Source organism: Phocoena phocoena, chromosome 11, assembly GCF_963924675.1.
Source record: "Phocoena phocoena chromosome 11, mPhoPho1.1, whole genome shotgun sequence".
In the NCBI taxonomy this organism is placed as follows: Eukaryota; Metazoa; Chordata; class Mammalia; order Artiodactyla; family Phocoenidae; genus Phocoena; species Phocoena phocoena.
The window spans coordinates 35112342-35135385 of NC_089229.1; positions in this window are offsets into that span (position 1 = coordinate 35112342).

A 23044-nucleotide genomic window follows, 5' to 3' on the forward strand; every position below is an offset into this window, starting at 1 on the left:
TTGCTAAAACATGAAACAATCTGGAGGGTATCATGCCTAGTAAAAAAAAGTCAAACAGAGAAAGACAAGTACTGTATGTTGTCACTTATATGTGAAACCTAAAAAATAAAACAAATGAATATAACAAAAACAGACTTGCAGATTTAGAGAACCAATTAGTGGTTACCAGCAGGAAGAGGAAAGTGGGGAAGGGCAAATAGGGATAAGGGATTCAGGGGTACAAAAGATTATGTATAAAATAAACAGGCTACAAGGATATAGTGTACAACACAGAGCGTATAGCTAATATTTTATAATAAGTTTAAATGGAGTATAATCTATAAAGATATTGAGTCACTATGTTGTGCACCTAAAACTAAAATAATATTGTAAATTAACTGTAACTCAAAAAAAGTTTAAAGGTACTACTTTGTCTCATAAGTCTTAACACTCTTATTTTCATATTGTTAGACAAGTGTGTCATATGATTTACTTACTGAATTTAACTTAAACAAAATATGACTGGCCATGAAAATGTCGCATAAGAGTTAAAATAAGCCAGTTATATTTAGAAAAGTGTGTGAATGAAGATGAACAAGTTTTCTCTCTTTAGGAAACAGTATCTTTTAAAATAAAATAAAAATAATGAGAAATGAAGTCAAAAGAAATTAAAACAATGGGTTAAATAGTCTACTGAGTCATGTAAGATACTTGCACTGAAAGGAATTACATGTATAAATGTAACAATGAAAGCATGGTTGGAATCTAAATGGAGAATAGTTTTGATGAAGGTTTTCACATAGTCACATCTTTTTGCAATCTTGCCTTCGGAGCAGAACTAGAAAAAATTAGTTTGCTGCAATCTTGGCAGAGAGTCACGACAGCCGAAGCGTGTGTGTGTGTGTGTGTGTGTGTGTGTGTGTGTGTGTGTGTGTAGGCGTGTATGCATGTTTGTGTATGAACATACCAGAATGGAGTAAAACCAAGAAGAATACTGTTCCCAAATATTTTGAATACAAAAAATAAAGGAGTGTAAGCTAATGTCAGGATGTTGAAAATATAACATAAACATTACTTTAAGTAATAAAATATGTAATACTTCACAATTTTGCAGTGTTCTTTTTTTCTCTTGTAGTAAGCACTAAAATTATTTAATTTGATTATATCATTTCTGTTACTGACTGACTGGTAAGCAATAAGTAGTGCATAAATTTCTCTGAGGAGTTTTTGGAAATAGCCTCAAACACTTTGTATTTACAGTCAGTGTGTATATATATATATATATATATATATATATATATATATATATACAAGTATAATTATACATGATATATTACATATATAATTATACATAATATATAGTATATAATATATACAAAATACTGAAATGGAATCAATTAATCATAATTTTTGTATCATTCTTAGAAGCTAAAAAGTTTAAACAACTGAATCAATGTTTTAGACAGAGAAGTTACATCTAAAAAGACCAGCACTGTATCTTGTAAGTACCCCTATATTCTATATGTGGACATCATAAAATGATGTAATTTAAAAGTTTGATTTATTTAATTAAAACATTTGAATCACATAAAAATCATGATGTTCAAAGAAAATATGATTATTTTTTCTATTTCTATAGTTATTTTTTTAAGTATGGAAAAAACCTGAAGGTATAGTCCTTACATACATACACTTTTTAATCGCAGAAATCATTATTGTTTAATGAAGCAGTGTTGCTGCAATGCACAAATACAAGGCTACCATTTGGAGGTGTAATCTGGATATTAGTTTATTCATTGTCCATTCTATTCTCTTTATAGTGAAACTTTAAATGGTAACAAATATTTTAAAGCAAGATGGAGACTGAAATGAAGTATGGTGATTTGGTCATTGGCTCCCTTTGGAAAATATAATTTGAGTAGAATTATAGAGGTTATAGGAGACTAGGAGAAGTGAGGAACTTGAGACAAACACTGACTACTCTACTGGCATTAAGAATTTTGGTGGTAATAGTGGGTTCAATTGTGGCCACTTCTGAAGGTTCTCTGACCCATTTGATACCTTTATTTAATAAAAGAACAACAGTCATATGTTTATTTCCTGAGGAAAAAAATGTCAGTAGGGAGAAAGAGCTTATAAATACAAAAAAACAGAAGGGCTATTTAAAGAACAGTAGCTGAAAAAGGAAGGATGCCAAGGGAGCAAAAGTTGAAGTTATAATAGTGTTTTAGTGAAGACTTAAAGTTCTTCATCTTTAAAAATATGAAGTGAAAATAACTATACTTGTATCCTCTCAGCATGGTCCCTAGAGAGTTGTATGTTTTAAAACTACTTAAAATAGAGTGGAAAACTATATAGATAAATCACTGGACAGACAAAAGTTCCTGCGTATTTTGTAAACTTCGAATTAACAAAAATGGAATGTAACACAAACTAACAGCCTAGAATAGATCCATTGTTTACTAGAGACAATGCTTTCTCGGTTTTCTGGTTTGTTCTATTTATCTCTGTAGTCTTTTTCCAGGTCACACAGCACATCAATATTTGTATTCTTTTAGTACTAAGAAAAGTGTTTTAGCATTATGATAGAAATTATAGCGATAACTCTTTTTTTTTTTTGATCCTACAAATACTACTCTTCCATTTTATTCTAAAATGTGCATCTAAAAGACATTTTTTTTTTTTTTTATGAATGCTAACATGCTAACAGGAGCTGCCCTTTACTGGAAGAGCCTCAACTGAAATTAACATGTGGATACTTTGGGAGTAATGTAAGAATGTATAATATATTCTGTGGCCCAAGTATATTAAATTTACTAGATAGGATTTTTGTCTAAAGCACAACTCTAAACAAACTTTATATTCCCTAGCACTTTGAATATTAATACCCTTTCCTTGGCAAAAGTTCAGATAAGAATTTGACTTAAAAAACAGAAACCTATTTAAGGTGAAAGATTTTTCTACCTACAGATTTTTCAGATCTGACATGCTTCATTTTGTTAAGAACATGAATGTCATTTTTCTATTGTTTACAGTTTTTTTTTATCATTTTTACATTCATCTAATCAAAGGTAAATGAATGGAACAAATTATTATTTCTTAAAGTCTAGAGGGTTGTTAATATTAGGGTCTCTTAGTCATTTTAATTAATTAAAAGTTTAATTAATTAAAAATAATTATGTTATCTTAGTGAATTCTGAAATAAGAGACTAGCCCAAATTAATTTTTAAGTATTTTTTGTTTATCCTTCAACATGAAGAGATGCTGTGATATCATGAGATTAAGGGGGAGATGTCTCTCTGAGATAACTTCACTTCTTCCATATCAAAGTCATGGAATTAGGGTCTTACTAGGTGTTTCATGACAATATATCCTACAATAAACTCTAAGATTAAAGATATAAATGAGAATGAAAGAAAAAGTTACAGAGAGGGAGTAGTAGGGAGAGATGGGGGTAGTGGAAAGGTAGAAGAAGGGAATGGGAGAGAAATAAGCCAATGAAAAGAATGGAATCCTAATGAAAAATAAATGATTTTCACTATGGCTACCTTAAGCAAAAAATGAGAACAAGTGGTAAGGATACATGGCAGTCTCCAAAAATCCAAGGACATGCATACAGCTAGGTCTCAGGAATAAACTTAAACTAGAGACTGTAATGCCTACTAGGGTCAGATTCATGGGCTCACAAACAGCCACTCAGAGTCTCTCACTCAGAAAGGCCGATGCTTAAAAGTTAATATTCTGTGGTTAATCTTGAAATTACCTAACATTTATCTCTGAAATTGTATTTGTAGGTGAAGTTCCACAGGACAATGGAGCATGTCGTAGGGCCCTGGAGGCTAGGCACCTAGGTGGTCTTGCCTCCTGCCTCTCCTCTTCCCAGGTTGCCTTTTCCCCCCGTCCTCTGGCACCCTGGCCTGCCAGCCCATATCTCCTCTCAGCTGCCCACTAGTCCCTGCTGCACTTGCCCCCCAGAGGCTTGGCCCCCGCACTGCTCCCCAACCCCTGATCTACCCAGCAACTGTGGAGACCTGGGCACAAGTCAGAGTTGGGAATGCAGCATGGGCAGCAGACATCCCCACCCCAGGCTGGCAAAGCCATGGCACATCCATCAGACAACTTGGTAGGTTGAGACTGTCGTGTATTCATGATTCAGGTATTAATGTGCCCTGGCACAGAGATCACAATCCCTTCGGAGTCTCCTCTCACTCTGGGTTGGGAGTGATTGGCTTATGGAAAAGATTGACTTTCCCTGGCTGGGTCACAGCATCTTAGACCAGTGCCTGGGTTGGGGGTAAGGGATGCATAGGGGAGCAGAGTGTGCATCCATCAGTGGGTACTTCTGAGGGTCTGCACTTGCCCTGCAAGTATCCTCATTCTTAAGGAAGCACAAAATTACGTAGGAAATTAAAAACAACTTGATAGGTCAAGAAAGGGACCACAAAAGACGGAGGAAAAGTTTTATATTTTTGTACCTTTAACTGCACTTTGTTTTTGCTTTATTGAATAAGAGGTCTCATGTTTTCATTAGCACTGGGCCCCACAAATTATGCAGCCAGCCCTGACACCAGGAATACTTTTCTTCTTTATCTCATATTTGTTTCTTTCTAAATATCTGCTTCATTCTTCTATTTTTTTGTAGCTCAACTCTTCCTCTGATATTATGACCCATAATGCAAACAGCACACACAAACACACACAAATATAGCTACTGGAAGTATTTGGATTTTTATATGAATCACCAAGAACTGATTCCTTTTCCAGATACAAACTCCAAATGAAGAGACTCTAAGTTGTCTTAGGTCAATTTTAAGTATGTCTGCTTCCACTCTAACCACATTAATCTTAGGAGCGGAAGAAAAGATGCCAGGAAAAAATAGGGCGATAATGCCAACTACATAGGTAATAGAGTAAAATGCAAATAACAGGGTCTCAGGTTCAGTAGGAATTTTCCAAGCATACCTGTAAAAATAAATCCCATAAATAAAAATTATAATAAACTAGACTCAGTTAAAAATAAACGTATTACCTTCTAAAAGATATCAGAAAATTAAATTGATAAGAAGCAACTTGGTACATGTATAGGAAAACTATACCTCAAAACTATGAGGAGCGGTAGGTATCAGACCCTTGCTTCTCCACTTAACATGAGAACTGAAATGACTGAAGCAAATATAACTTATCTGTTTGCTCTAGGAAATGTAAAACTTCAAACTAACACATCTTTTCACTGTTTGCTTCAGAATATTAATATAAACAAGTTTAACTGGGTAACCAATTTTCTCACCCAAGCAAACAGCTTTCTTTTTAGAGCAATTTTCTCACTTGAAGAAAACAGCTTGCTTATATTGTAAAGCAACAGCTTGCTTATCAAAATTCATCTACAGACCCTTAAACTTAAGCGTTTTATCATTATAAAATGCCCTCTAAAGCATACTTCATTGCAACATCAGAGGCATTAATTATTCACTTAACAAAATCTAGACAGCTGTTTTTTTTGATCAGTGCTCAATTTTCTATTGGCATGAACTGTCATGTTCAAATGTATCAGGTATTTTCCATTTTACTTATTTTTAAGAAACATACATGTTCTGTGGTAGAATATAATATTGGACAGCATGGTGGTATTCTGGTTTTATCTTTTGTTTGCTGAAAGATAAGCATTACTTGTTAAATCCTAAACAATATAAATATATATATTTATATTTGCATTTCTTTTTGTCTTCAACCAGGGACAATTTTGCACCCATGAGGATATCTGGCAATATTTGGACACCTTTCTGCTTGTCACAAATGGGACAGGGTAATAGATACTACTGGAGTCTAGTAAACAGAGGCCAGGGATACTGCTCGACCTCCCTACAGTGTACAGAACAGTCCTCCACAACAAAGAATTTCTGGCTCAAAATGTCAAGAGTATCAAGGTTAAGAAACCCCGGCTATAAAATGAATGGTGTGTTTACATCTGAGCCACTAAGTGCAACGAGGGGGAAGGGATATGCTGATATATACAAACTATCAGTGGTTACTCCTGACGTTGAGAGCAGGATTAACCATCCCACGGCATGAAAAAGAGGGAGGTATGGCTGCAAATATACTGAGTACAGTTTTGCCAGAAGTAATGAGCCCAAATTCAATAGACATCTATCATAATCATCTTTCACCTCCACTCTTTGGAGATATATACATATCTATATTTATCTATATTATATCTATATATATTCTACATTTTTTACATTTTATGTTTTAAAATATTTACATTCTGCTCTCTAATAATAATTTCCAGGGAATTCCCTGGTGGTCCAGTGGTTAGGACTCCTCGCTTCCAATGCAGGGGGAACTGGTCGGGGAACTAAGATCCCACATGCCACGTGGCACAGCCAAAAGTTTTTTTAAAAATAAAAAAAAAAGCTCCATAGTTATTTTTGACCCTAGTTCTATTTTTATGTGCAGTCAATACTTTCTGTATCTTCTCCATTTATCATATGGTAGAAATAAAGTTTATTCTCAACTTGTTTGTTCAATAGGAAATCATGGATAAAAAGAATCTCTGAGTTCTCCCAGGTTTGAAGATAGCATTTTAACCAGAACAGTAGTGCATTAGTTATCTGTTGCTGTACAACAAACCACTATAAAATTTATTAACTTAATATATCAACCATATATTTTTGTTCATGAGTTTATAAATAAAGTAGGTATTTCTGCTGATCAGGACAAAGTTCCAGCTTTAGCTCAGCTTCAAACCCATTCTTCACTCCACTGCCTTCTGATGTGAGGGCTGGGACTCTGTGAATCACATTCTACTTTGCTAGTTGGCTCTTAGGCTCTGCCAAATGGGATGCTGGAGGGGATCTGGAAGTCTGGGGGCGAAGAAGAGATTGCTGCCACCTGTTTGCTTCTCCTTCTGGACAATGTCATCACAGCAACCCTTCATCCTGGCAGCTGTGACTTATTCCAACCTGCAAAACTAGCTTGTTTTTGCTTCTTCAGATAACCCTGAAGATTCAGCGCAAGTTGAGCAGTGGATACTTCTCCAAGGTCTAAGTTGATTGTCTCAGTGTTACCCTTGTTATCCATTTTGGTTTATTTTTTTCAATAATTATACAACATTTTTGCAGTAAATATTCTCTATTAAAATAATTACTGTGGTACAGCCTTCTGTATGCTATAGTTCCTCTCTACAGTACTGACCTGCCCTTTAGGTTACCCTCACACAATTACTCTCTTTTCAAAAATTACAATTGAAATATTATGGAAAGGAAGTAAGGAAAGCAGAGTAGAAGTACAGCTCTATTTCCCTTCAGAAGGACAAGACTGAACATGGCAGTGTCATAGTCATGACAACAAGTCCCCACTAATGTTAAGTTTCTGGCTGAGGTAATCATTTAGAAACAGATTAATGATCAAATATTCCAGATGATGTCCTTCTATCATTTTCCACATTTCTATGGAGTCACCTATTAACTGTTGACACCAGATGCCAAACATCAAGTGACTTGGTCTTCAAAAGGAATTAGAGAGGCTACTTATCAATTTTGCTGTTATAAGTGATATTTTTCACTTAAAAAATAAACTCCTTATCTTTCTGATATTTTACTTATGACACGACTGAAAGACATCTTCACTCAGAGTCTTTCAGAGTCTCATCCTAACACTGTTTGAAACAGCTCACTTTTCTCTGTGTGCCATGCTGCTTTAACCTGACATGTTGAGTCTCGGTATTTTATGTGTAGGGAATAAATACTCACAGTGACATTTTCAGGACTAATGTCAGATTTAGGCAAAGTGAAGACCCACGTGAAGTGGGTCTCTTTAAACAGATCCTGGATGTAGTTTGACATTGTCTCTGTTCTTTCTTAAGCTATCACTTCAAACTGTTATTTTCAGCTTATTTTGCTTCTCTGAGAAATAGTGTTCTTACTGTCTCTGAAATTGGCTGGGAAAATCTAGTTAGCTCTTTAGTGAGTGTAAAAACACAGAACTCTAGTGCTTATAGTTTTTGTCTTTTTGATTCATATTAGTTTGTTTTGTTTTGGGGGAACTTGATGGTACTCACATATATATGGTACATTAGTCACATATCCAGTAGTGGGATTACTTTCTCTAGACTTCAAATTACCCACAGTTTTGAGAGAAAAGACTCGGTGTCATGAGTTTTTCTCACAGAATGAGGTCATTTCTTGACTAGAGGAGATATGAGCAGGATGCTGGTAAATGCTGAACATCAGGCTCTCTAGAGAAAAAAATGGATAAAGAAAGCCCTGTTTTCTAGTATTTGCTGATGTCCATGGTGTTAATAAACCTAGCATGGACAATTTCAATCTACCAATGTGTTGTTACTGAACACAGAGTTGGGACAAAATCACTCTCAAAGTAAAATACAAGTTACCTCTAGCACACCATCGTGAAAAATAAAATATGCAAATACTCTAGTCCAACTACACAGTGCCTGCCTACTGATTAATCGGAACTAATTTCCAGGATAATCATCCCTATATACGATAGTAGATGACAAGCTTCAAACTTGTAAAATCACATATTTGGTTAAGCCTTATTTTTTGATTACCTTCTCTGTTAAAGACACTTTGTTCCAAGGAATGCTTTAAAAAAGACACATCAGGCTTCCCGGGTGGCACAGTGGTTAAGAATCTGCCTGCCAATGCAGGGGACACGGGTTTGAGCCCTGGTCCAGGAAGATCCCACATGCCACGGAGCAACTAAGCCCATGCGTCACAACTACTGAGCCTGCACTCTAGAGCCCGAGAGCCACAGCTACTGAAGCCCACACGCCTAGAGCCCGTGCTCCACGACAAGAGAAGCCACCACAATGAGAAGTCTGAGCACCGCAACAAAGAGTAGCCCCCGTTCACGGCAACTAGAGAAAGCCCGCGTGCAGCAATGAAGACCCAAAGCAGCCAAAAATAAATAAATACAGAATTTTTAAAAAAATAATAATAAAAAAATAAAAAGGCACATCAACAAAAGAAACTGACAAATACATTTTAGGTTGTTTTTCTCAGATTTCTTTTTAGTTTTCTACTTGAAATTTTATTCTCTCCCTTCCCTCCCACCAAACTCATCACCCATTCTCATGGTTTCCCAAAATTTTTGTAGGAATATATTCGACGTGTCTATGTGCATGTATCTTTCCTTCATATTTAAAGATTTTGGAATAGTTCCATTTCTCCTTTTAGAGGTAGGCAAATTCTTGGTTTTGCAAGGCAAGAGGATGTAATTTCTGAATAATGAGACAAAACATTTAAAATATTATGGGGTAGACAAGTACAGAGGCAAAAATTAGATATCCTAATGAAAATAGAAAACATCTTCTATTCTAAATAATGGTGATTATAGGAAATTGTTTTCAATTGTTCTATGACCATTGGAGTTTTGTTGTGATTGCAGCTCAATTATAGTGCACAACAGTGGTCTAATTATTTTTGAAGAAAATTTTTAAAAAAATTTTCACAGTGAAGACAATTTTAGTGTTTATAAATTACCTGTAGACAAGCAAGCAAACAAATTTAACTTGGAATACAGATAGCCATGTATAATCGTTTTTTATATAAAGCAGTCAATTTTGTTAGAAAATAATTGTGTTTCAAAATGCTAATATCTAATACTGATTTTTTATTAACAATGTTCAATATTTTTGAAATGCTCTCTATATGTCAGACACTGTTGTGTTAACTTGTACATATGTGTATACGTGTGCGTTTGTGTGAGTGTATATATATATATATACACCCATTTAATCCCTGAATTAAGTGCTGAATTAAGTCCTGCTTTCAGATAAAGAAACTGAGGCACGAAGAGATTAAGTCACCAATGGTAAATGATAAAGCTGAAATTCAAGTGCAAGCAGTCTCACTCTGAGCTTGGATTCTTTAAAGCAGCACTTTCCTGCATCTCTACCTCTATTAACAGATTATTAGACAGGGTACTGTAAGTATATGATGTGCCAAATGGATTTTAGAAATGGCTTTTGACTTGGAAAATTTCAAATCATAAACTTCGGTTCTTGAAAAATTTTTCGCTTTAGCTCTGTACATTTGTGCTTATTCATTATTTTCTGTAACTGTCTTTTCCAAGGAGATATGGTTAAATTTTAGTCGAATAAAGTATTTTTCACAAAACTTATATAAAACTACACATAAATCTTGTGAGGTAGTGTAAAAACATCATTTAATTTGTGTTTTAATTATAGAATTACTATACTATTGTCACACTTTCAATTAATATCTTTCTACATAGTTAATATATTTTACATTATATTGTAATATATAATAACATTAATGTTTCTGCATTAATCCATATCACTTATACATTAATTAGTACAGTAATTATAATAATCATTACAGTAGTTTTCTACCTAGTTTGCCTAGTTACGATCTCTCACTGACACCTGTATAATTTATATTTTTAGTGGCCACCTGATTCTTTTCATATGCAGAATTCTTTCACATATATTAAACAGCACCCTGATTTTCATCTGGAGGGCCATCTTTCCTCTTTCCATCTTTCCATGTAATTGAAGTGCTGAAGACTTCAATCTGAACTTGCCCAATTAGACAATCATGTCTCCTAGCCAAGATGTTTGATCGCCTTGAATATATACATTGTGATAGGACACACCTCCAGCTACTTGGATATTAACTTGTTAACAAATAGAAAAACATATAACTTAGTGTACACTAAAGTTGGGTCCTACCAGAAAATACAGACAGCACAAAAGCAAACACAACAAAGTGATGGGCCAGATGACCCTATTTCAGTCATGACTAAAGCCAGCTATTTGCAAACACATTTCACTTATCTAGCCACAAGCATGTCTTCATCTAATAAGTATTAATATATATAATTACATTTATAATTAGTATATAATTATATGTCATATATACATATTATAATTGTGTTATTGTTAATATTTACATAAGTGAGAGCTTTTTCTATTTGTCATAAGTAAAAGAAACCTAAATAAACAATCCATTACTAATAGAATACTAATTTTCTATGAAGTATATGATCATTTTAACCTCATTTTGCTAAAGTTTCAAGTGTTTTTATTTTCAAATGCCCCTCACATTCTCTCTTTCTCTCCCTTTTATTCTCTCTCTCTCTGTTTTCCACATTTCGTTAATCACACACACAAAAAAGGCATATTATTTTTTGGAAAATTAGAAAATACAAAGATTATGAAAAATATCACCCTAATTTCATAATTCATAAATAAAAACTGCTACATCTTTACCTCATATGAGTCTAAATTTTCTACTAAATGCAATATTCTTTTCAAAAATGGATACTCAATATAAATATGTATATAATCTGCTTAGTTTTTTATTTGATTAAGACCATAAATATTATTCTACATTAATAAATATGCCCCTCAAACACTGTGAAATGGTTATATAGTGTGCCCTCATTTGGATAGAATAGTTTGTTTACCAATTTCCTTTTGCTGCTCATCTGGATTGTTTCCAGATTTGCACTACCATAAATAATGCTACATTAAATATTAATATGTAAAAATATATTTGTGTGCTTCTTGGATTGTTTTCCAAGAATAAAGTATTAGAAATTGAATTACTAAGTTAAAATTTATACACAATTTCAATGTCCTTCTATTAGGAAACACAGACAGCACATGATCATCTCCCAGCTCCCCTCTTAAAAACTCTTGCATCCTTTTTCCACTAGACTTGTATTTGAACTGTTTTCTGGTCTCTCTCCCTTATTAGAATAGCCTTGAAAAAAATCTTTCTTACCTCTATAACTCTGTCCAGTGCAGTTTTTGCTTTGATAATTCCTATCCATATGGAAAATGAATTCTAGAAGAGGGGACAAAGAGAACATATATTTTTAAATATCAAAACATTTTGAATGCCACTTTCTGAGCAGAACAATAATATTCACTATACCTCACCCTTCCCACTTGTAAAATGGTAGTGATAATGCAGTATGGGATCTGTTTCAAAGTATAAATGGTATAAACACTTTGAAGCTAACTGGTGCATATTAATTATTCAGTATACCTTTGTTTTCAATATATACCATTGGGAATGCTATAGGAATGTTTCTCAATATTTTACACATTAACTTGTTCACTTCATCTCCCTGACTTTAAGATAAGGTCCATGAATCCAAACTCTACTACATTTGTAGACTAATTATAGTGTTAACTTTTAATGGTCCTTCACATCACTCTCCTTTAAAAAGCAGATTGGCAGATCAAATAAGCACCATGACTTTTATATTCTTGGCTTTCTGAATGTTTGGATATTTATATATTAACAGTTTTCCTGTATGGAAATACAAAAGGCTATCTATGGTAATCTTTCCTGCCAAAAGCTACATTTCAAGGAATTATCCCCCAGCCCTTCAGATCTTCTCCAATGCTCTTAAGACAAAATCTTGAAACCAAATGTAGACTTTGTTGAAGAAAATCCATGTTACTAAAGCCACCAACTAAATCCAGATGTGGAAAAAGTCAAGCCATGGTGAAATTATGCCAGAGTTATGTAAGTCATAATAATTTAGGTGTATAGCACAGAATCACAAGTGTCCAAAATTTCCCAAATGATTTTATTTTCTTTACAAATACTTTGAAATTCACCTATTGATTCTGCTTTCAGAGCTTATTCTCATTGCTGTAATTATAGGTTTCTTTTTTTTTTTTTTGCGGTACACAGGCCTCTCACTGTTGTGGCCTCTCCTGTTGCAGAGCACAGGCTCCGGACGCGCAGGCTCAGCGGCCATGGCTCACGGGCCTAGCCGTTCTGCGGCATGTGGGATCTTCCCGACCGGGGCACGAACCTGTGTCCCCTGCATCGGCAGGTGGACTCTCAACCACTGTGCCACCAGGGAAGCCCTAGGTTTCTTTTTAATAGCATTGTCTTGTGTAAGTTTTTTTTTTTTTTTTTTTTTTTTTTTTTTTTGCGGTACACGGGCCTCTCACTGTTGTGGCCTCTCCCGCTGCAGAGCACAGCCTCCGGACACACAGGCTCAGTGGCCATGGCTCATGAGCCCAGCCGCTCCGCGGCATGTGGGATCTTCCCGGGCCAGGGCACGAACCCGTGTCCCCTGCATCGGCAGGCCGACTCTCAACCACTGCGCCACCAGGGAAGCCCTGTAAGTTTTTATTACACTCACAATCATGAACATCTAACATTATAAAATAAGACAATAAAGGATATAATATGTGTACATGTTTTCTGATTATTCTTTCCTATGTAGTTTAATCTTGTTATACAAGTCATTACTGAAATGTATAGGAATCCATTAGGGACAATTTACCATGTCATTATTATTGCTATTTATTAGTGGTTTCCTTGAGCATAATGCAGGGTACAGTAGAGTAATAGCTTTTAAAAGAACAATAAGTAGCATTCCCAAGTGAGTTTGAACATTTTCAGAAAACCTTTCACTTCAAACTCTTCTGCTTTCCTCAATCAATTGGTGCTTTTTTCCTAGTTTATAAAATCCACACTTAAATGTGTGACATTAACATCTGGCTTACCGGGAGTAAATAATAGAGTAGGTTTATTTTCTTCTGGTATGTATCCTATTGTTCTCATGGTAATAAAACTGAGGAAACTATTATCTGTTAACAACTAAAGGTATTGAAACTATATGAGTATGAATATCTGAACTATATCCTTTCATTTTTGCCCTCAGTACCCTGCCAATGCATTCTCCATACTGCTATTTTAGTGTTATTTCAGAAATGCAAGTCTATTATCTATTATTTCATTTATTATTATAAATGTTGAATTCCCATCACAAATAGGATAAAATCTTAAATTCCCAGTGCTGTGTACAGATGCCTCCAGGATCTGCTGGCTTCTGCTTATCTTTCCTTCCTAATGCAAGAGGCTTGCTGGAAGGATTACGTGAGACAATATGGCTGGCATGTAATAAGAGATGCATACATGCAAACTCCCTTTCACTGCAGGCCTGAATCAATCTGGAGGTGGGTCAAGGAGGAGCAGTGGAAAGACTGCAGAGACCCTGACACTAAGCCAAAGTATTCAGATGAGGTCCATGTTTTTTGCTCTTCAGGCTTCATTACTGCCATCCTATATTGTTTCCTCAGCCTCTCGTCCTAATCACATTCACCTATACTCACTTTTTATTCTCCAGGGTTACTTCTTTCATTTTGAGCAGTAGCGTAAACATACCAAGATCTTTAAGGAAATTTCTTCCACTCAAAATACCCCTCCTCCTTTGGATTCCTTTGCAAATGTCTGATTCAGCCCTCAAAACTTCCCTCTGATTTCACCTCATTTTTGAAGCCTCCTTCACATACTTGTGGCACCCTAGGATCACTCTGCCTCTGTACATTGAAACTTATTCAATAATTTTTTCCATATCACTCCATTATTGAATTACGTTCTAGATCTATCCTTCCAACTAGTCAGCGAACAGCTTGAGTGCAGAATCATGTTTTATTCAGATTTTTTCCTTTAGCACTTAATGTAGTATTTAGAAGAATTAAGCACATAAAGTTATGTGCTGAAGCTGAATTTGAAGAGATGTGTGTGTATATGCGTATGTACGTGTGTATAGTATTAGAATTGTATTAATAACCACATGCATAATACTAAAATGGACAATTTGAATTTAAAAACTGAAGAGCTATAAGGAGTCATGGTGATAAGCTTTTATGATCTTACCAAATTTTCAATTAAACCAAATAAAACAGTTAAACTACATTAAGAATATTGAGGTAGTAGACTCTTACAGATTAAAAGTTTAGATAATTCAGATTATACATTTCAGTTGATCAAGGTAAAGTGTTTTATTTTCCTCAATTGCAATAACTATATTTAAGTAATGAGATATCTTGGTACTCAAATAAACCTGACTAGATGAATGGTTAAATAGTTTGAAAGACCTGACTGACTCATGTCCCAAATTTTTAGATGGATTCTGCCAAATGGAAATCAAGAAAAAGTTTAAAACAGTCTTCCGACAAGACACTTCAAATCTTCCAATATTCTCATTACTCAGACTCTAAACCTACCTTTATATTTAACACCTTCTTCCTTTGCGCCACATCAACCTACTTCAGGCAAACAATTATTGCGTCTTACAGAATCCTCTCTTTAAAATATGAAATGCATCAGTCCACTCTTTCCTTGTCATGATATTACCTATTTTATTCCTTCTCAACTTGTGTATTTCAACAGTATTTTCTGATTTCCTTACTCAGTTACTCCCTAAAAGAATTTTAGGAGCGACATATATATTCACATTCTTAAGATGAAATATGAAATTGTTCATCTTGTCTCAATAATTGTAAAGGAATTCTATAGACTGACTTTTAAAACAAACTGTTGCAATGCCACTTAAAGGTAAGTAATAAACTCTAAATATGATAATGACTTAACATCCACCCCATTGATTTAAATATTCATGTAAATAACCTTTCAGACAGTCAGAAATTCTCAATTGCTGCTTGAAATCATAGTTGCATGTATTGAATTTGAATTTTACTTTTCTGAAGAACTTTACCCTAAAACATTTTTTGCACATAAACTTTATCTTATATATATTTACATACAAACTATTTCTCAAGAATAAATTTTTCATATGTGTGTGTGTGTGTATATATGTCTATACATTCTTTGCACATAGTTGTAGTCATACAGCTATCATATGAATGACCTCATTACTTTTATTCAGTAACTTTCCACATTTGGCAACTTAATTCTGGAAAGGGGAAGGAGCATTCTGTAAATGACTGCCCACCCCCCTGTGATGGATGGCCACATGCTCTCCCTTGGCAAAAATCCCCAGCCTCATATTGTGCGGCATATTCAAGCACTCACAGATACACACAGAAGCGCACCACAGATACTAGAATCAATTTATTTAAAAAAAAAAATCACTCCCTTCTTCAGTCTCCAGAGAACCCTACAAAGCCATATGTCCAGTTATTCACTGAGAAAAGAGGCATGGAAAGATTGAGAAAGCCTGCTGAAATGTTGAATAGTAATCACTTTACTGATTCACTTATGCCTTTATTTTGAATAAATCTAAATTTATAGCACTTTATTGGTAAAACAGACACATCAATACAATTCAAACAATATTCTTTAATACTGACTATTTACAATATACTGCAGGTACATTATCATCTGCCTAATCAGATTAGAAATAATTTTTTTCACTTTGAAAATTAAAATTTACTTAAAAGAAAACTAATAACTAATATCAAATTAAAGAAGAAAATGCATCAGGGAAGATTACATAATAAAACTATACCAGAATCATTAATAAAAATGGATAAATGATTTCTAAATAACTGTGGAATTAGATTCAGTGTTCCCAGATGTGGGGTTTGCCTTCTTTTTTATTTTGCCTATGGATAACTATCATTATTAGTTTTGTAAAAAAAAAAAAAAAAGCATAGGACTTTAAAAAATATGCATGTTGCAATATTACATTTAAATATACATTTGTTTTCATAAGTGGAAACAGACATGTCTCTAAGAACTTGAAAATGAGAAAATAAAGTTGCTTTTTGACCAATATTATAAAGTCATTCTATAATTGATTACATCACAAGTATGTAAAATCACCTTAAACAAATAGAATGACACATAGGACACTGACACATATGAGAAAGAGTGAATAAAATAGTAACATTAATTAAAAATTTGTCAATACACTGAGGGTGTTGTTCCTGCTGGAACATATGAGAAGGACATTCATTGAGGAAGGGACTTCCAAATCTAGTCCAGGGCAAAGACTTCTTAGGCCTAAAGAACGTGACTGGCTTATTCAAATGGTTTACAAATCTGCCTTATAAAAATAAATTACAAGAACTTTGTACTAGTAACAAGATTGTACAAATAAATAAAACATTTTAGTTTCTCATTTTGCCAATGTGATGCAGGCAATCATAAATATATATTTTTTAATTCTTTGAGGATCTTATCACTAAACAAATTTATGATTATAATTTGGCTTTCCCATGTTGTTTTATAACAAGAAAGAAACATTTAGCAGATAATACAAATGCATTTCTTTCAGCAGATATATTTTCACTTTGAATTAATACATTGTAGTTCTGGTTTGTATAAGAGTATCTTTGAACTTGTCTATTACATATATTCACCCTTAACAGAAGGAGCTACTATCATTAGGCAGAAAAATCATGATTTTAATTCTAAAACTTAGATACTTACTCACCAGAGTTAAAGACCATCTTGTGGAATCTCTTGATGAATAACCAGATGGTTCTCTCTCACTTACAAAGAACCCTCTGCTCATACTGTGTATCATACTGTTCTTTTAATTAATATGTTTAATGGGTACTTGGTGAATATTTACTAAATAAATAGTATTAGAATATGCTACTGAAATGGAAATTTCAGTTGAATGAAGATCTCTTCAAATACATACAAAAAAAGTCAAGGAATAATTTAGTACTTTCATTCATTCATTTATTCATCCTTTGTAATCATCGTGTCTAGTTTCAAATACAATACAAACTTTCTTATCAAATAATGACAAACCAAAATGTTTAAATACATAATGGTAAAGCAATGCAAAATAACAATAATGTAGTAAAACAATATATGACCTGGAATAATTGTAAAACTGATTTCTGAACTTTCTAGAAACCATTACAGGAAAAAATAATAAATGGTAAGATTTGTTGGGTCCATTACAGGCTTTCTTAGAATATTCCGGACATTGCTTTTTGGCAAAAGCTCCTATTTAAGTATAATAAAACTAGGGCCAAAATGTTAATTCTATTATTGCTAAACTGTAAAATTCAATTCAATCTCATTAAGATTCAGCTTCCTCAATTTGCATACTTACTAAGTTGTCATGGGGATCAAGTGAGGCAATACACCAAGAGGTGCTTTGGATTCACAGACAATTCTATTACTTCTGTCATTTGAGCTCTAAAAAGTTTCTTAGAAATGTTTAGCCATACTGTTCTGCTTTTTTATAACATCTTTATTGGAGTATAATTGCTTTACAATCGTGTGTTACTTTGTGCTTTATAACAAAGTGAATCAGCTATACATATATATATATCCCCATATCTCCTGCATCTCCCTCCCATTCTCCCTATCCCATCCCACTAGGTGGTCACAAAACACTGAGCTGATCTACCTGTGCTATGCAGCTGCTTCCCACGAGCTATCTATTTTACATTTGGTAGTGTATATATGTCTAGCATATGGTATTTGTTTTTCTCTTTCTGACTTTTTCACTCTGTATGACAGGCTCTAGGTCCAACCACCTCACTACAAATAACTCAATTTCGTTTCTTTTTATGGCTGAGTAATATTCCATTGTATATATGTGCCATGTCTTCTTTATCCATTCATCTGTCGATGGACACTTAGGTTGCTTCCATGTCCTGGCTATTGTAAATAGAGCTGAAGGGAACATTGTGGTACATGATTCCTTTTGAATTATAGTTTTCTCAGGGTATATGCCCAGTAGTGGGATCTCTGGGTTATATGATAATTCTATTTTTAGTTTTTTAAGGAACCTCCATACTGTTCTCCATAGTGGCTGTATCAATTTACATTCCCATCAATTGTGCAAGAGGGTTCCCTTTCCTCCACACCCTCTCCAGCATTTATTCTTTGTAGATTTTTTGATGATGGCCATTCTGACTGGTGTGAGATGATATCTCATTGTAGTTTTGATTTGCATTTCTCTAATGATTAGTGATGTTGAGCATCCTTTCATGTGTTTGTTGGCAATCTGTATATCTTCTTTGGAGGAATGTCTATTTAGGTCTTCTGCCCATTTATGGATTGGGTTGTTTGTTTTTTTGATATTGAGCTGCATGAGCTGCCTGTATATTTTGGAGATTAATCCTTTGTCAGTTTCTTCATTTGCAAATATTTTCTCCCATTCTGAGGGTTGTCTTTTCATCTTGTTTATGTTTTCCTTTACTGTGCAAAAGCTTTTAAGTTTCATTAGGTCCAATTTGTTTATTTTTGTTTTTATTTCCATTTCTCTAGGAGGTGGGTCAAAAAGGATCTTGCTGTGATTTATATCATAGAGTGTTCTGCCTACGTTTTCCTCTAAGACTTTTAGAGTGTCTGGCCTTACATTTAGGTCTTTAATCCATTTTCCATTTATTTCTGTGCATGGCATTCGGGAGTGCTCTAATTTCATTCTTTTACATGTAGCTGTCCAGTTCTCCCAGCACCACTTATTGAAGAGGCTGTCTTTTCTCCATTGTATAGTCTTGTCTCCTTTATCAAAAACAAGATGACCATATGTGCATGGGTTTATCTCTGGGCTTTCTATCCTGTTGCATTGATCTCTATTTCTGCGTTTGTGCCATTACCATACTGTCTTGATTACTGTAGTTTTGTAGTATAGTCTGAAATGCAGGAGCCTGATTCCTCCAGCTCCGTTTTTCTTTCTCAAGATTGCTTTGGCTATTCGGGGTCTTTTGTATTTCCATACAAATTGTAAAATATTTTCTTCTAGTTCTGTGAAAAATGCCATTGGTATTTTGATAGGGATTACATTGAATCTGTAGATTGCTTTGGGTAGTATAGTCATTTTTACAATGTTGATTCTTCCAATCCAAGAACATGGTATATCTCTCCATCTGTTTGTATCAGATTTAATTTCTTTCATCAGCATCTTATAGTTTTCTGCATACAGGTCAAAAATCTTCAGTAAAATACTAGCAAACAGAATCCAACAGCACATTAAAAGGATCATACACTATGATCAAGTGGGGTTTACCCCACTTGATAGGAATGCATAGGAATGCAAGGATTCTTCAATATACGCAAATCAATCAATGTGTTAAAACATATTAACAAACTGAAGCAGAAAAACCATGTGATATCTCAATAGATGCAGAAAAAGCTTTCGACAAAATTCAACACCCATTTATGATAAAAACCCTCCAAAAAGTAAGCATAGGGGTAAGTTACCTCAACATAATAAAGGCCATATATGACAAACCCACAGCCAACATCATTCTCAATGGTGAAAAACTGAAACCATTTCCTCTAAGATCAGGAACAAGACAAGGCTGTCCACTCTCACCACTACTATTCAACATAGTTTTGGAAGTTTTAACCTCAGGAATCAGAGAAGAAAAAGAGATAAAATGAATCCAAAGCAGAAAAGAAGAAATAAAGCTGTCACTGTTTGCAGATGACATGATACTATACATAGAGAATCCTAAAGACGCTACCAGAAAACTACTAGAGCTAATCATTGAATTTGGTAGAGTAGCAGGATACAAAATTAATGCACAGAAGCTTCTTGCATTCCTATACACTAATGATGAAAAATCTGAAAGAGAAATTAAGGACACACTCCCATTTACCATTGCAACAAAAAGAATAAAATACCTAGGAATAAACCTACCTAGCCATACTGTTTTAAACCAGAAGTTTGCCTTCAAACTGAGTTTAATTGTAATGTTTGAGATGGGAGGAGGCAAAATATTGGAAACATTATTTAAAGTTTCATTTTGCGTCATTCGCATTTACTTAATACCCCTACTAAATTATAATAGTGTCCTTAAATGAACTTCTGCATAAGAAAAAACTAAAACCATATAAATCAAATTCATATCTATTAAATTACTTTCCATATTTCAAATATTTTTCACTCATTTTCATTATATTAAGCAAGTAAAGTCAGAGCATTATGTACAACCAATTTATTTCTAAATTTAAAATACGTGTAAATGTGAAAAAAGTGACACATTACTTCCAGAACTGAAAATGCAAAAAGTTGATCAAAAAAACACAGAAATCAGCTTTTATATGTTTGCTTCATATTTCAGAAGAATGACTTCTTTTGTAGCACTACAACATAACTGAAAGGCCTGAATCTTTTCCTTTATTTCACTGCTAAATTTTTTTAAATAACAGAATTCACTTGATAGCTCCACTTCTAACCTCCTTTTCAAACTTAATAATTTGGCTTCTATTCTCATCACTTTAGCTAGCTGCTGTTTGGATGATTTACAATGACCTTGTAATAGATAAATCTATTACATCTTCTCTGTGTTCATCACTCTTGATTTCTCTGTAGTGTGTGTCAGTACAGCCCTTGTCCTCTGCGACATTTATCTCCCTGAGTTTCTGTGATGTTACACTTTTACACTTTTTACACTCAAAAGTAAGAGAAAAAACAAACTCATTATTTTAATTCCCAAGTCTCTTCTTCCTTTTTCTTTTTTTCATAATGGAATCACAATTCGGGTCAGACAGAGTCAAAGCACTGGAGACATCATCTACTATTCATTTGATTTTGTGTGATCCATTTTTTTTATAAGATAGCTTGAGTAAAATTTCAAAACCACTAGCTAAATCTGTCACATTTCTACGTAATGTCTTCCAATCCCAATAGAAAAAAAAATGATCAAAATTCTTTATGGTGACTTATAAAGCTCTCTCTACTTCTCTTCCTCTTACCATTCCATCCCTTGTCACTCAAGCTCCAAGCATAGAGACCTTCTTCCTATCCTTTGAAATCAGCACGTTTCTGCATTTCCTCCTCAGTAGGCCTTGGCACAAACTGCATGCTCTATGTGAAGCGTTCTTTCCTTTTATTGTTGCATGACCTGCTGCTTCTTTACCGTCACATTCCTTCTTCTACATCACCTTCCCAAAGAAGCCCTCCCTAACCAGTGTGATTTAGAACATAAGCTCCCCAAGGGTGGGGAGTAGGAAACTTCTCTATTTTGAAAATCTTTCTATTATTAGGTCCTAGAATAGTGTATGACATGTAGTTGACATTAAGTATTTTTTAAGCAATGAATAAATATTACTTCTAATTCAAAAAATATCTTCATTCATCCCTTCTTTCCAACATGTAATAGTTCAGAGTATTGTTGCCTTTCCACTTAGAATACTAACTACCTTGACTAAATTCTTTCCAATCTGGCCTCTCTGATCATATTTCCATTCTCAACAATCTGCATTGACTTTCCACTTCTCAAAGAATGAGGCTCCGTTCATGGTTTTCCATTATCTGACCCATACTTGCTGGTCCCATGCAGTGCCACTTATAACTCTTCCATCCTCCCCTTTCCTGAAACTCCTCTTTCCTGAAACCAAGCTATCGCATTCACTCATCTTGATAAACTGAACTTATCTGTCTCTTGAACTTATCTTGTACATTTGTCAACTATGGTTTTTATATTTCATTTCCTAAACTCAGACTGCTTTCAAAATCTCACCAGCTAAAGTCATATATTTGCTAGTGAGTCTCAGTTCAAATCTGATCCCTTTAGGAAGGACATTATTGCTCCCTTTGAGTAGAATTAACGTGTCACCTCTGTGAATAATATAAGAAGCACTTTCAGATAAGTACAGAGTGAATATCTTACATCGGTTGCTCACTCACCTGTTCCTATACAAGATTGCTAACTTCACTAAGGCAGGAGTAAACTTAGTACACATTTTTAAGTTCTCATTTTATCTAACACATGTCTTGCACAGAAAGGTACTCAGTAAATAGATATTGAATGGATATTTGCATGTTTATAATTTCATAATAGTAGTATAATCTGACATTTCAGTTTATTACTTTCAGGAATTATTTCATAAAGTATATATTCAAAATTTCCAAATAAAGAGCAATTACTTAAAATTATATATGCATTTAAACTTCAAAGTTAAAGCTGAAAAGCAAAGAGAATTACTATCTTACTATTTCATATATGGATTTTATTTACCGTCCATTCTCATATTTTTATTTTATGCTTACTTTAGTTTTCAATTGATGTTTTTCTCTTCTTTAAAATTTTTATTTCAATTCTTTGATTTGTTTGTTTTCATTATTCTTTTTAGGACACAGAGCTGAATGTTTGAACTTGCCCATCTTAGTTCTTTATACTTTAATTATAACTGTAGCTCTCGTTTAAAAGTATTTTTATCATTACTAGCTCTGAATACCCTGCTGCTTCTGAGATGTAAGCTGCCAAAACCACCACCCATCCAACAATAATTCAACTTATCCTAGGGAATGTACTGTTATTTCTTATCTTGGGTTCTATAAAATTCAGTTCTTAGAATTAGTGAATTTTAAGTGTTTTTTT